Source organism: Hemicordylus capensis, chromosome 5, assembly GCF_027244095.1.
Source record: "Hemicordylus capensis ecotype Gifberg chromosome 5, rHemCap1.1.pri, whole genome shotgun sequence".
Lineage (NCBI taxonomy): Eukaryota > Metazoa > Chordata > Lepidosauria > Squamata > Cordylidae > Hemicordylus > Hemicordylus capensis.
In genome coordinates, this window is record NC_069661.1 from 81702186 (window position 1) to 81713533 (window position 11348).

At 42.7% G+C, this 11348-nt stretch overlaps 1 long non-coding RNA gene across 1 annotated transcript; it reads right to left on the bottom strand.

Annotated features, from left to right (window-relative positions):
* Positions 1 to 6473: 6473 nt before the first annotated feature.
* On the bottom strand, positions 6474 to 11058 carry LOC128327569 (uncharacterized). The gene is made up of 2 exons (XR_008308679.1): positions 10929 to 11058; positions 6474 to 6929 (listed from the first exon to the last, which is right to left on the bottom strand). It is a non-coding gene; the product is annotated as an uncharacterized LOC128327569 (long non-coding RNA).
* Positions 11059 to 11348: the final 290 nt, after the last annotated feature.

Below are 11348 nucleotides of genomic sequence, written 5' to 3' on the forward strand. Positions count from 1 at the left end.
CTAATTTTCTCTCTCCTGGTTTAGCACTTAGCACTGATGAAAAGGAATTTGCATCATTTTAGAGATCTGCACATCACCATACATCTGGAGAGGCAGAGCTGGAGGCTACGGTATTATTACTATTACTATTACTAATTAATTAATGAACTGCTTTTCAGCAACAAAAGTTCTGAGAGAGATTTGCATATCAAAAGGTATGGAAAAAAATTGTTTCCTACATCCAAAGATCTAACAATCTAAAAGGAAACATAAAGGAGACATGAGCAACAGCTGTTGTAGTTAAACTATACTGGGATGAATAAGGACAGTTGCTCTTGATTAACAAGTGTCCTGTAAGACCATCCCATTCATTTCAGACTTTTGCCTCTCCCATCTTTTACTTTTTACCACTGCCACCAAGTGGAAGTGTGGCTACCTCCACTAAACAGCCTACAGTCTCAACCAGTAATTCAGGTAAAAGACGATGACAAGCATGAGGTAAAAAGCAAAACTCAGGGACCACAAGAGAATGAAACAAAGTTATGTTGTTACTTGCAGTGGGGGGGACACAAAAGATTAATCCAATTTATATTACTGGAAATTATTTTCTCAATATTTCCTCACAGACATATGCACAAAGATCATTAAATCAATGTAGGATGAAGCCATTCTGCCTAAACTGTGTCCCTAGCACAGGCAGCCTTACCTACCCTTCAGACTTTCCAGCAGCTTTTTCATTCAGCTTTCTTCTTTGCAGCACCTTTAATATTTCTTTCTCTGGCTTTCTTTTTCCATATTCTTCTTGCTTTCTCTCTAACTAAAATCTTTCCTCAAATCTTTGCTTATGTTCCCTAAATTTTAACAGGCATACTCTGCAGATGTAACCAATCAGGGGAATAGATCTAACTTTCTAGCTTTCTGTTATGCAGGCACTTGAGATTTCATTTCTCCATTTGGTTACCTTTTCCTGGGCTAACCTTATGACTTTGGTCTCTAACTAACTAACTAACTAACAGAAAAAACCAAACATATATTTCCCAATAGGCAGCCATTTTATAACATTTCAACAGGAGCATGAGTGAACACAAAATGGAGGACCTAATTCCAATCTTTCACACAAGTGTTGTTGGTGAGGATCATATATTAGTATACTAGGGATGTGCGAGCTATCTTACTTCAAACTGGGCTCAACATCGAGCCGGCCTGGTTTGAGTGGTCCAAGTTCAAAATGTACCACTCCTGGTTCTAAGAACCGGCTCATGGGCCAGCTTGGGGATAATACTTGTAAAGGGGAATCCAGCTAGGATTCCCCTTTACAAGTAAAGGGAGTTACCCTAGCCTGATGCGGGGCTGGTGATGGAAAAAAATGAATCTTTACTGTTAGTTTCTCACTGGCAGGGATGGCAGGGATAGTGGTGGCAGTGGCAGTGGCAACGACATCGTAGGCAGTGGCAGGGCCTTCTCCAACTCCCCTGTTGACCTCCCAAATGATAGGACAGGGTGGCTGTTTCCCTGTTCAGGTCTCTGCACACAAGTAGAGTGGACTCTGTGCATGCCCAGAGGACATTGCATCAGCACACGATTTGCATAATGACACAAATGCATGCTCAGAGGTCCCAAAGCAGGCCAAAGCCAGCCCAGTCTGTCATTTGGGAAGCCGGTGGGCAGATTGGAAGCGCCACAGCCACTGCCTCCGATGCCAATGGCCCCAATGTCGCTGTGGCTGCCTCCAACACCCTCACCCGCAGTAAACAAACAGTAAAGGTTCCCTTTTTGCCACTTCCCCCCTCATTAGGCTAGGGAATCCCCCTTTACTTACTAAGGGGAATCCTAGCCAGATTCCCCTTTACAAGTATTACCCCTGAACTGGCCCAGCTCAGTGGCTGAACCGGACTGGACCTGGTTCGGTTGAGCCTGGACCAGGCCAGGGTGGTTTGCACACCCCTATAGAATAAATTCCAGTGCTGGAACTTCGATTTCTGAAGTTGAAATTATGCATCACTTATTACCTAGATCTTGAAAAAGCTCTGTTTGATTCCCAACAAACTTTTTATCTCCAATGACACTATTCAATTAGCAGTCTTTGGGCTCAATGATCCTTTAAAATAATGTTAACATCATTTGCATTTCTTCAGGGATTCTCACATACATTACTGCTAGGCTATGAAAGTGAAAGTATATGTTTTTTAATTTGAGGGTAAAGATATTCTGAATACTCAGTATAGCTGTTTGGACATCCATCCATCATGGGAAGGACAAAATATTGATATTTATATATTAATAGCATTGGTGGTCTTGAAAGAAAGCAAATCAACAGCACAGTTTTGTGTCCCATCTCACACTGTTCTGCAGGGTGTGTTTTATTTATAGGATTTAGAAGCAGAGGTGCCATCAATTTTCCTCCAGCTCAGGCTAATACAGAATTCTGTAAGTTAGAAAAAGCTCATACTTAAGGACAAGTTGAAGTCCCCCTCCCAAAGTCCCCAAAATAATTTTCTGCTTGACCTCCAACACATTCCTATCTACCCTTTACTTAGTGTGTGGTAAGTAGGAGCAGTGGCAGCTTCTCTTCTCTTCCTGTGTAGCAGAGGAAAGGTCTCTTATTTCTTCTAAAAAATAGACTACAACAATCCTTTGAAGTTCTCATCCTTCCCAGTGCACTGTGAAGGGGAAGTGGCTTTTTAATCTCATAGAAGGGAGGGTACCTCTTCTGGTGCTCTGAGCCACATGCCTGGAGAACTGAGAAATACTCTCCTCAAAAGTTAAACTACTGATATTATACTCTGGATTTAGAGTTCTCAGTGCATGAAAGAGAGCTCTTAAAATACACTTCTTGGAATTGACCTGAGGCTTGACAGATTGTCAAGACCCAGGGTCCGATTATATTTTTCCTGAAATTGTCAAAGCAAATGCTGAGTGGTGGACTCCTTTGTTGGCTGCCCTGTTTACTCATATCAGTGCCACAGGGTGCTTCCCAAAAGAATGGGGGATGGCTATTACCGTGCCCATCTTTAAGAAGGGAAAGAGGAATACTCTCTCTAATTGTAGACTTATCTCACTCTTAAGTGTTGTGAGCAAGTTATATGCTAAACATCTCTTAGTTAAACTGCAAGCCTGGTTAGACGAGCATGCTGTTTTAGGGGAAGAGCAGGCTGGATTTAGACATGGGCGCTCTACCCTTGATCAGGTATTCATTCTCCAGCATCTAATTGAAAAATATGGAAGCAAGCCCAGGTCGTCTTTTTTTGTGGCCTTTATCGATTTTAAGTCAGCCTTTGACTCTATACCTAGATGTCTTCTGTGGGAGAAGCTGTGGCAAACCAACATTGATAAGCAGCTGCTTTTTTTGATACAGTTTCATGAAATTTTTTTTGATACAGTTTATGATAGTTTCATGAAAATTTGAATATTAGAATAAGACCTCACCCTAAAGGAGCTTTATCTCAGTCAATTTCTACCTGTAAAGGAGTCAGACAAGGGTGCATTTTAGCTCCTATGCTTTTAAATAATTTTATTAATGATCTTGTCCCTTGTTTACGGGACTCTAGTTTTCACTCTCCAGCTATTGTAGGAGTAAGCATGCCTCTACTACTATATGCGGATGCTGCTGCCATTATGGCTAGATCTCCAGTTGGCTTCAGAAGATCCTTGAAACGTCTGACTCTCTATTGTAGAACTAACCAGCTCTCCACTAACTCTCAGAAGTCGAAGGTTATGGTATTTGCAGAAGATCCAGACTATTACGATGATCGATAGATTATCATCAGCTTGAGCAGGTTTATACCTATAAATATCTGGGAGTGGTTTTGCATGCTGGAGGGACCTGGAAGGCTCACATAGAATACGTTACACTGATGGCTCAGAAAGGTTCTCTGGCTATACGGAGGGTTTTTTTATACTAGAGGAGGGGAGATCATACCAGCAGCTCTCAAGCTGTTTGCAACCAAAGCTAGGAGTCAGTTACTGTATGGCACGCAGTTAGGCCCCTATCCTTCTTCTAAACCCCTGGAAGCTGTGCAAAAAAAAATTCCTTAGGGCAATACTAAGAGCACCAAGATGTGCTCCTTATGTGACATTGAGATTTGATCTGGGTGTTCTGAGAACTGAGGCTAGAGCTTGGATGTTGATCCTAGCATTCTTTCTTAGGATAAACGTCTTTCCTCAAGGATGGATTTTGGCGATTTTGACCAATAGTTTTCAATCTTCTTGGGCCCAGGTAATCCATGCTAAAATTCTTTCATTGGGATTCTCCATGGATTATATGGTTTTGTTGAGCCGTAATCAAGCTCTACAGACTCTGAAGCAGAGAATCCTGGATATTGAAAATCAACACGAGCTTTCCATGATCCCTGAATGTTCGAGGAGGAGGCTGGGTTTATGCATTGCTGTCAGGGGTCTCACTACTTATCTGTATACCCTAGAGAACCCACGCTATCTGAGGGCTTTCTTTAGAGCAAAGTATGACATGCTCCCATCGGCTTTGCTGGCAGGAAGAATAAAGAGTATACCTAGGGAAGATAGAATCTGCCCTTGTGGTTATAGGGAGATTTAAACCATCCAACATTGATCCATTGCCTGTTTTACAGAGAGGCTCCCTGATATCTCATTGTTTGGCACCCTTTCCAGGCTGCTCAGAAGATTTTTGTGTTTCTTATCTTCTGGCATATCAGTCTCCATCTATTACATATAAGGTGGCAAAGTTTTGCTCTAATGCTATGTGGCTACATCAGTTTTTTATTTCATGAATATGTTCTTCCTGAATTTTTAGTTTATATTTATATTTTATTGTTAGCAATTGATAGTTAAGTTTTTGATTGGTACTGTATGTGATTGATGTTTTGTTATTTTCTAGCAACTGTTAACCTTTTGTAGGATTCCTTTTATTCTACTATTTCTAGTTGATTTGTAAGCTGACCATGGGTCGTAAATATATATAATATACCTTTCATGATCCCCATCAGCATCCTTGGTCACCTTAGACAACTAACAGGGTATCAATATAGATTGCAATGTTTTGTAACCACAACAAGGTGCCAATATTTTATTATTATTTCATACATTTGTTTATCACCCAAAACACAAGTTTCTAATTACAATATTAGGTAAAGTCGGGTCAGTGTCAACTCCTGGCAGCCACAGAGCCCTGTGGTTGTCTTTGGCACAATATTAGGAATGTAATTGGTCTCATCAGACTGCCCACTCAAAAATTATCTCAAAAAGACTTGAATATGGCCCAATAGGCACAATAGCCAGGCACATACTTGACACAAACACAGAAGCAAGGGAATTAGATCTGTGAGGCAGGGGCTGTTTCAGATGCAACACAGATCTTCAGTTGAACTTGAGAATTCCAATGTAGTTGGCTCATTTGTTGGTTGAATTTGCCATCATGTTACATCCGAACCCACTCCCAAGCTTTATTCTCTACTTGTTGCAAGGGGGTTGGCACAGAGCAGCTGAGAAACAGCTGTGGATTGGGTGAATGGTGGAGGGAGGGACCAAGGAACCTCTAACAGAAAAACAAATCATGCTGCTGTTGAGTCATCCGCGAAGGGAATTATATGCCTTTTTTTTGGAAGCTTGGTTAGAAGCTTCCATGGCTCCATGTTTCCTCTGACAGGTTCCAGGGTGTTCTGTCTTGTATTAGGAGCCATGAGGTGAGGTGAGGCAGCTGGGTTTCAGCACCTTGGATAACTCCTAGTGAGCAACTTGTTCCAACAAGGGCAGAGGAGGAATGAGGTCTCAAATACTTAGGTTAACCTTTCCAGGTTCTAGCTCCCTGCCAGGAGAGCAAAGATATTCAAAGAGGTAATCCTAAAGCCTGGAGTCTAGCACTTCTCCTTTGCTCCATTAAATTCCTCCTGGCCCATTGATGGTGCAATTGTGCAAGTCTGGGGGAGCATGAGGTATGGGCTGTGGAACAGCCAATTCATTGAAGAACTCAGATTCCGTGTATGTGCTTTCTGGGGTCTCCAGTGACTGGGTGTCCCAGCTCACAAACTTCAGCCTGGTGTCAGGGCTTGGGGCTGGGCCTAGGCCTCCAGCCTGACTCTTCTCTTCTCTGGAGGGACAGATTCCACACTACTGCTCAGGGCTAGGGTCATGTTTTAGAATTTGAGATAAAATGAAAATTACTATTCGCATTGTGGTTTAAAACTAATAATAAATTGAAGAAGTGACAATCTTAGAAGTGCCCTTTAATAGTACCCTGTCTACTACCTGAAATGAGTCACCTCACTTTGCCTGATAGGAAGGGCTCTGGATCCTAATGCCAAATCTTCTACTGCCATTGGCCTTTTCTCACTTCAACCAGCATTTTCCCTTTGCTTTTGTCCTCTGCTGTAATATTCTTGAGAACATCACGTCTTCAATTTTATTAATATAATATCTGATCTTGAGCCCCAATTTAAGCATATTATTCTTTCTGCTTTGTAAGACATTTGCTAAATTATTTATATATTGTTTAAAATGAATAAATATCAAGATTTGATAGCTATCTTTAGACACTCTTTTATGATTAAATTACCGCATAAATTTACAAACTTCAAACATTAAACTAGCAAAAAGCTACATTCTTGCTTATCAGATGTGGATCTTTGATCTCAGGAACAAGGGGTTGAAATAAAAGCAGCTTCCACCTGTTTTGGCAAAATGATTAAGGGAATTATTCTTTTTTGTTTTTGTAATATTCAGTTAATGATGCAAATTAGTTCTGCAAATGACTTCAGAGTGAGCAAAAGAAACTTTGATGAGATTTGGCAAATGGAAAAAATGCAGTTATGGCTTAATTTGGAGAGACTTCAGTGAAGCTATTTTTTTTAAAATAAATTTGACCCTGAGTTTCTCTTTAAACATCTGTTTCTTCATAGTTTTCAGATGAGCTAATCACATTGATAACGAATTTTAAGATGCATGAAAAATAGTTGTCCCTCTCATTTCTCCAGAAAAACCTGCAAAACATATAAACATTTTTTCATCATTTAGAAGATGGCATTCTAGTCAAAAGGAATGAATCCTACAGAGTAAGAAGAACTAACACTTCAGAATGGAAACCACTCTGCCTAGGGAACAGGAACTTCTATGTATTAACATGAGCAAAGACTAAGTAGAGTTTCTACCAAATTTCATCCAAAGAGACATTTGAGGCAAATTTGGAGGAACCTACTTCAGAAAAACTTCCAAAGAATTTTGAAGGAAGCAAAAAGAAAAATTCAGTAGGCAATATTTGTTGGTGTTTTGCTGGTGCTCCTGTTGTGTGTGTGTGTACATGTTTGTTACATTTTTTAAAAATCTCTGAGCAGGGTCTTCAATGCAGATCTCTACTCTCTAGCAATTATGCCTCCATGTCTTTCCCTAGGATGCCATTGCTAAGGAGAAATTTTAGGTGAGGCTGGGAAGCAGTATAACAATGGCACATTTTGGTTGACTATAAGTAGTGCTTCCTATGTGCATAGTAAATTAGCTATTTTTATAATAGTCTGGCATGTCAGGCTTGTATCTTACAAGATATATGGTGACTATCTTGGATGCTGCTAAATATAAAGTACTTCCTTTCACTGATTCACTAGCACTATAACATTTTGTTTATTGCAGAACTAGCAGCATGAAAAGAGATTTAAAGAAGATCACAAATTATTCTTGGAAAACCATGTATAGACTAATTTTATTAGCTATTGCAGAGCAAAAATGTAGGTCTTGGTTAAACATGCTTCCAGGACTTTGAAGGGATTCTTCAAATGGTAGAGTTGCAGTGGTTACTTAAAAAACATAATGGCATTTTTTAAAAATCCAGCCATTCAGTGAGATGAATTTTATGATGCCTTAAGAATCTCAAATTTTCCCCCTGATTGATTGTAGTAAAATGATGGAATTTGTCTCATCACAAGGTTGGATGTGATAGATATCTGGTTTTGCATACAGCAGTTGAATTTAGAGATGGCCACCTTGCAATGGCAGTTGGTGAGGGTGGCACTAGTGGGGCAGCCAGAGATTACCGGCGGTACTGTGGGCACCCTACAAACTGCTGTGAGCAGCAGCACCTTGCCCAGCATCCTGCATGGAGGCTGCCATGGCTCCAGCACTCACCTGACCTCTGCACATGTGCAGAGGCCAGGTTAGCATCAAAGCTGTGGCAGCCGCCATGCAGGATATTGAGTGAGGCACTGCTGCTCACGGTGGCATGTGGGTGACAGCAGTACCACCGGTAATCACTCTTTCAAGGTACTTCTCACAGCCCCACCAGCACAGCCCTCTCTGGCCACCACTGCCACCTTGCCTGGGTACTCTTTAGAGCATTCAGGTGGCAATTATTCCTGATGTGTTTGATTATTTTGGTTATTTGACTATTTATCAAATATCAGGAGAATCTCTAGATCTAGCCAACGATCTGCTTCCACAGAAAGAGTGTCTATTTTTATATATTAGAAAATTGACATAACAGGCAGCTCTGGAGACACAGGAGCCAGTATTAAAAAAAACCAAACCAGCATACTCTCTGTGGTCAAAGGATGTGTCCTAGGTTCCCACTGAAGTGTCTGAGGATGGTGGAGATGCACCCTGCCTCAATAGAGGCTTTGTAGTGTTGTGTGCTATGTAGGGTCAGTTACTGGTCTAGGGGCCTGCTATTTATGCTGCCTTCAACACCCCAACAGGGCCTCTTCATTCATTGCTTGGCTTCCAGTCACCCTCCCAGTTCTTAGTGTGGCCACCTTTTTGGGTCAATTAGGAATTTCTGCTCTCCTTATGACTGGTCTTTTTGTTGGGATATTTTTGGTCTGTGTCGCATTGTGGCTTCCTATTTGGTATTTGCTTTCTTAATAATGGTGACCTTACCTAGCTTGGCTCCTAATCAAACAACAGGTGAGTATATAGCATGGGAGGATAGCTTTTTTGGTACCTAACTGAAAGCACTATTATAGTGAAAGATGATTTATGTAGAACAACTTCTCAGGGTTTGGGAGCCTGGAAATGGAACTCCTTTGGCAAGTTGCTTGCCTCATTCATTCAGACCACTGGCACTCAGTGAGGGTATTCTCACGATCAGTGGAAAGCGGGCTAAGAGAGCTTAGCCCACTTTCCACGGATCGTGGGAATCACCGGGGTCGCAGGTGAGCCTTATTTCCCCAAAGTGGGTAACCCACTTGAATACCCCTCCCCTTAAACGGGGTTAGCAGAGCGAGCGTTCCACTGTCCCCGTTTTTTTAATTGTGTATTGCTGTGGAGCGGCTCCGCAGCATGGCTCTGCAGCACGGCAACACACAAGGAGACCCCTGGCTGGGAGGGTGCAAGCAGCCTCCCCAGCTCAGGGGTTTCTCCAGCATGCCCTGCACACTTGTGTGGGGCATCCTGGAGCTTCCAGGGGCCACACAGCCCCTGATCCCTGCAGCACCCACAGAGGCGTAACTAGGGAAAATAGCGCCTAGGGCAAGCACTGAAATTGCGCCCCTGTCCAAACAGGAACGATGGGACTTGTAGTCAACAATATCTGGAAATCCTTGTTAAAAGGAACACTGTACCATCTAGACATGGTTGTCGATCAAAACCTGAAAACATGAGCCATCTCTGTAAAAGACTTAGAACAACAGTCAGGAGTTATGCGAGGATTCCAAGTGTCATTTTCTCTGTCTCATCTCATTCTTTTTTAAAAACATGACTTTGTCCTAGAGGATCACCTGCCCAAATAGCCACTAGCAAAATAGGGGAAGAAGAAGGTAGTGGTGGTGGTGGTGGTGGGTCTGCTTAGTGAATGATTCCTGCCAGCCTTTGTCTTATGATGACTGTTGGCTCATGATGGGGTATATGTGCATTCACCACACCAGTGCTTACTTTGACACCAAGAGGGAGGAGGATACATTAGTTTGCCACACTAGACAGAGGCATTTGCAACAGGAGCAGACAGCCAAGTTCTGCCAGGGCCAAAACCAGCCCCTGCCAGACTAAGAAATCATTGTCATTTGCCCCTTCCTGTCACAAGCAGTGTGCTGTTCTTTTATTATTGACTCTAACTCTCAAATATCCCAGTCATGGATGGAAAATTCAGGGTCAATTTACAAGAGACACATTTTCTACATGGAAGTTTCTTCTGTGCAGGTGTTGTGCAGAAACCCATGTGTAGTGACCGCCAGGGGCATAGCAAGGTTGGAATGGGCCAAGATGAGATTTTAAAATGGGCCCCCAGCCCCTCAAGGTCCAGGGCCTCCACACATCCCAGGCCCTCAAGGATTTAAGTCTGATATTTCAAAATAAGTATGCTGCCTGGAAATACATTTCACTGAATACACACATGCACACTTCACAGTATATAGTGTTATACATTACTATATATTTGTGCTACTTTTAATGCCTAGAACACACTAGCAACACTAATTATTAAAATGGCCCCCTTGCTGCAGATTAGCAAAGGAGACTTTAAACCATGCAGGGTGAGCCTGTGTTTGTTTTCTCAGAATTCTGAACAAATTCAGTAAAGTTTGATTCCAGGAGGTTTTTCACACGAGGCTTTTAAAGCGCTTTTAACACACATCTCCTCTGGAATGGAGGTGCTGCATTCACATGTTGGCCAGATTTACCCTGAAGTCCCTGCAAATTATTGGAGAGCAGTTCACACACAAGAAAAATAAAATAAAATAAAAGCACAACACATGCTTCACAGTTCTCATTCAGACCTTCTGGGTTGCAAAACAACTTGAACATAAGTGCATTTATAAATGAATGAAAGAATGAATGAATAAATAAATATTTGTTCCAGAAGTTTTTGTAATTTTCTGACATGAAACAAGCCACTTATAGGCCTTAGATAGTTTTTGTTTTTAAAGCCAGCACATTTTTCAGTCTGTTTTAAATTAAATACTCAGAGACTTCTCAGTCTCGCCCCACCACCCATATCAAAGCCCTATGGCAAGCAGATCCCTATATATGGGGGTAGCCACAAAAAGGAATTCACAGCCTACCTTGCAAAAGCTGTGCTGCGTGGTCTGGTCTGCTGCAGGGAGCTCTGCCAGCCTCCTTCCTGGCTTGCTGGGGCCTGCCGAGTTCAGGCTTCAGGGAGGCCTACTTGGAGGCCTCTCTGGAAGCCCCGCCCACCCGCCGATCAGCTGAGAGGCAGGGAGAGAAGAGCTCTGCAGTTTGCAGGCTGCTCCGATCCTAGGCCTCATTGCCGATCCTAGGCCGGAGCTGGAGGCAAGTGGCTGAGGGACCCTGGGGCTGGGCAGGTGGGCAATGGGGTGGGGGTGGCAGGAACTGGTGTGGCGCCTCCACCTCAGTGGCACCTAGGGCACGTGCCCTGCCTGCCCCCCCAGTTCCACCTATGAGCCCCCACCTGCTCCGTGTCGGAGCCAGCAGTTGTGTAGGTGGCTAATCCGGCTGCCCAG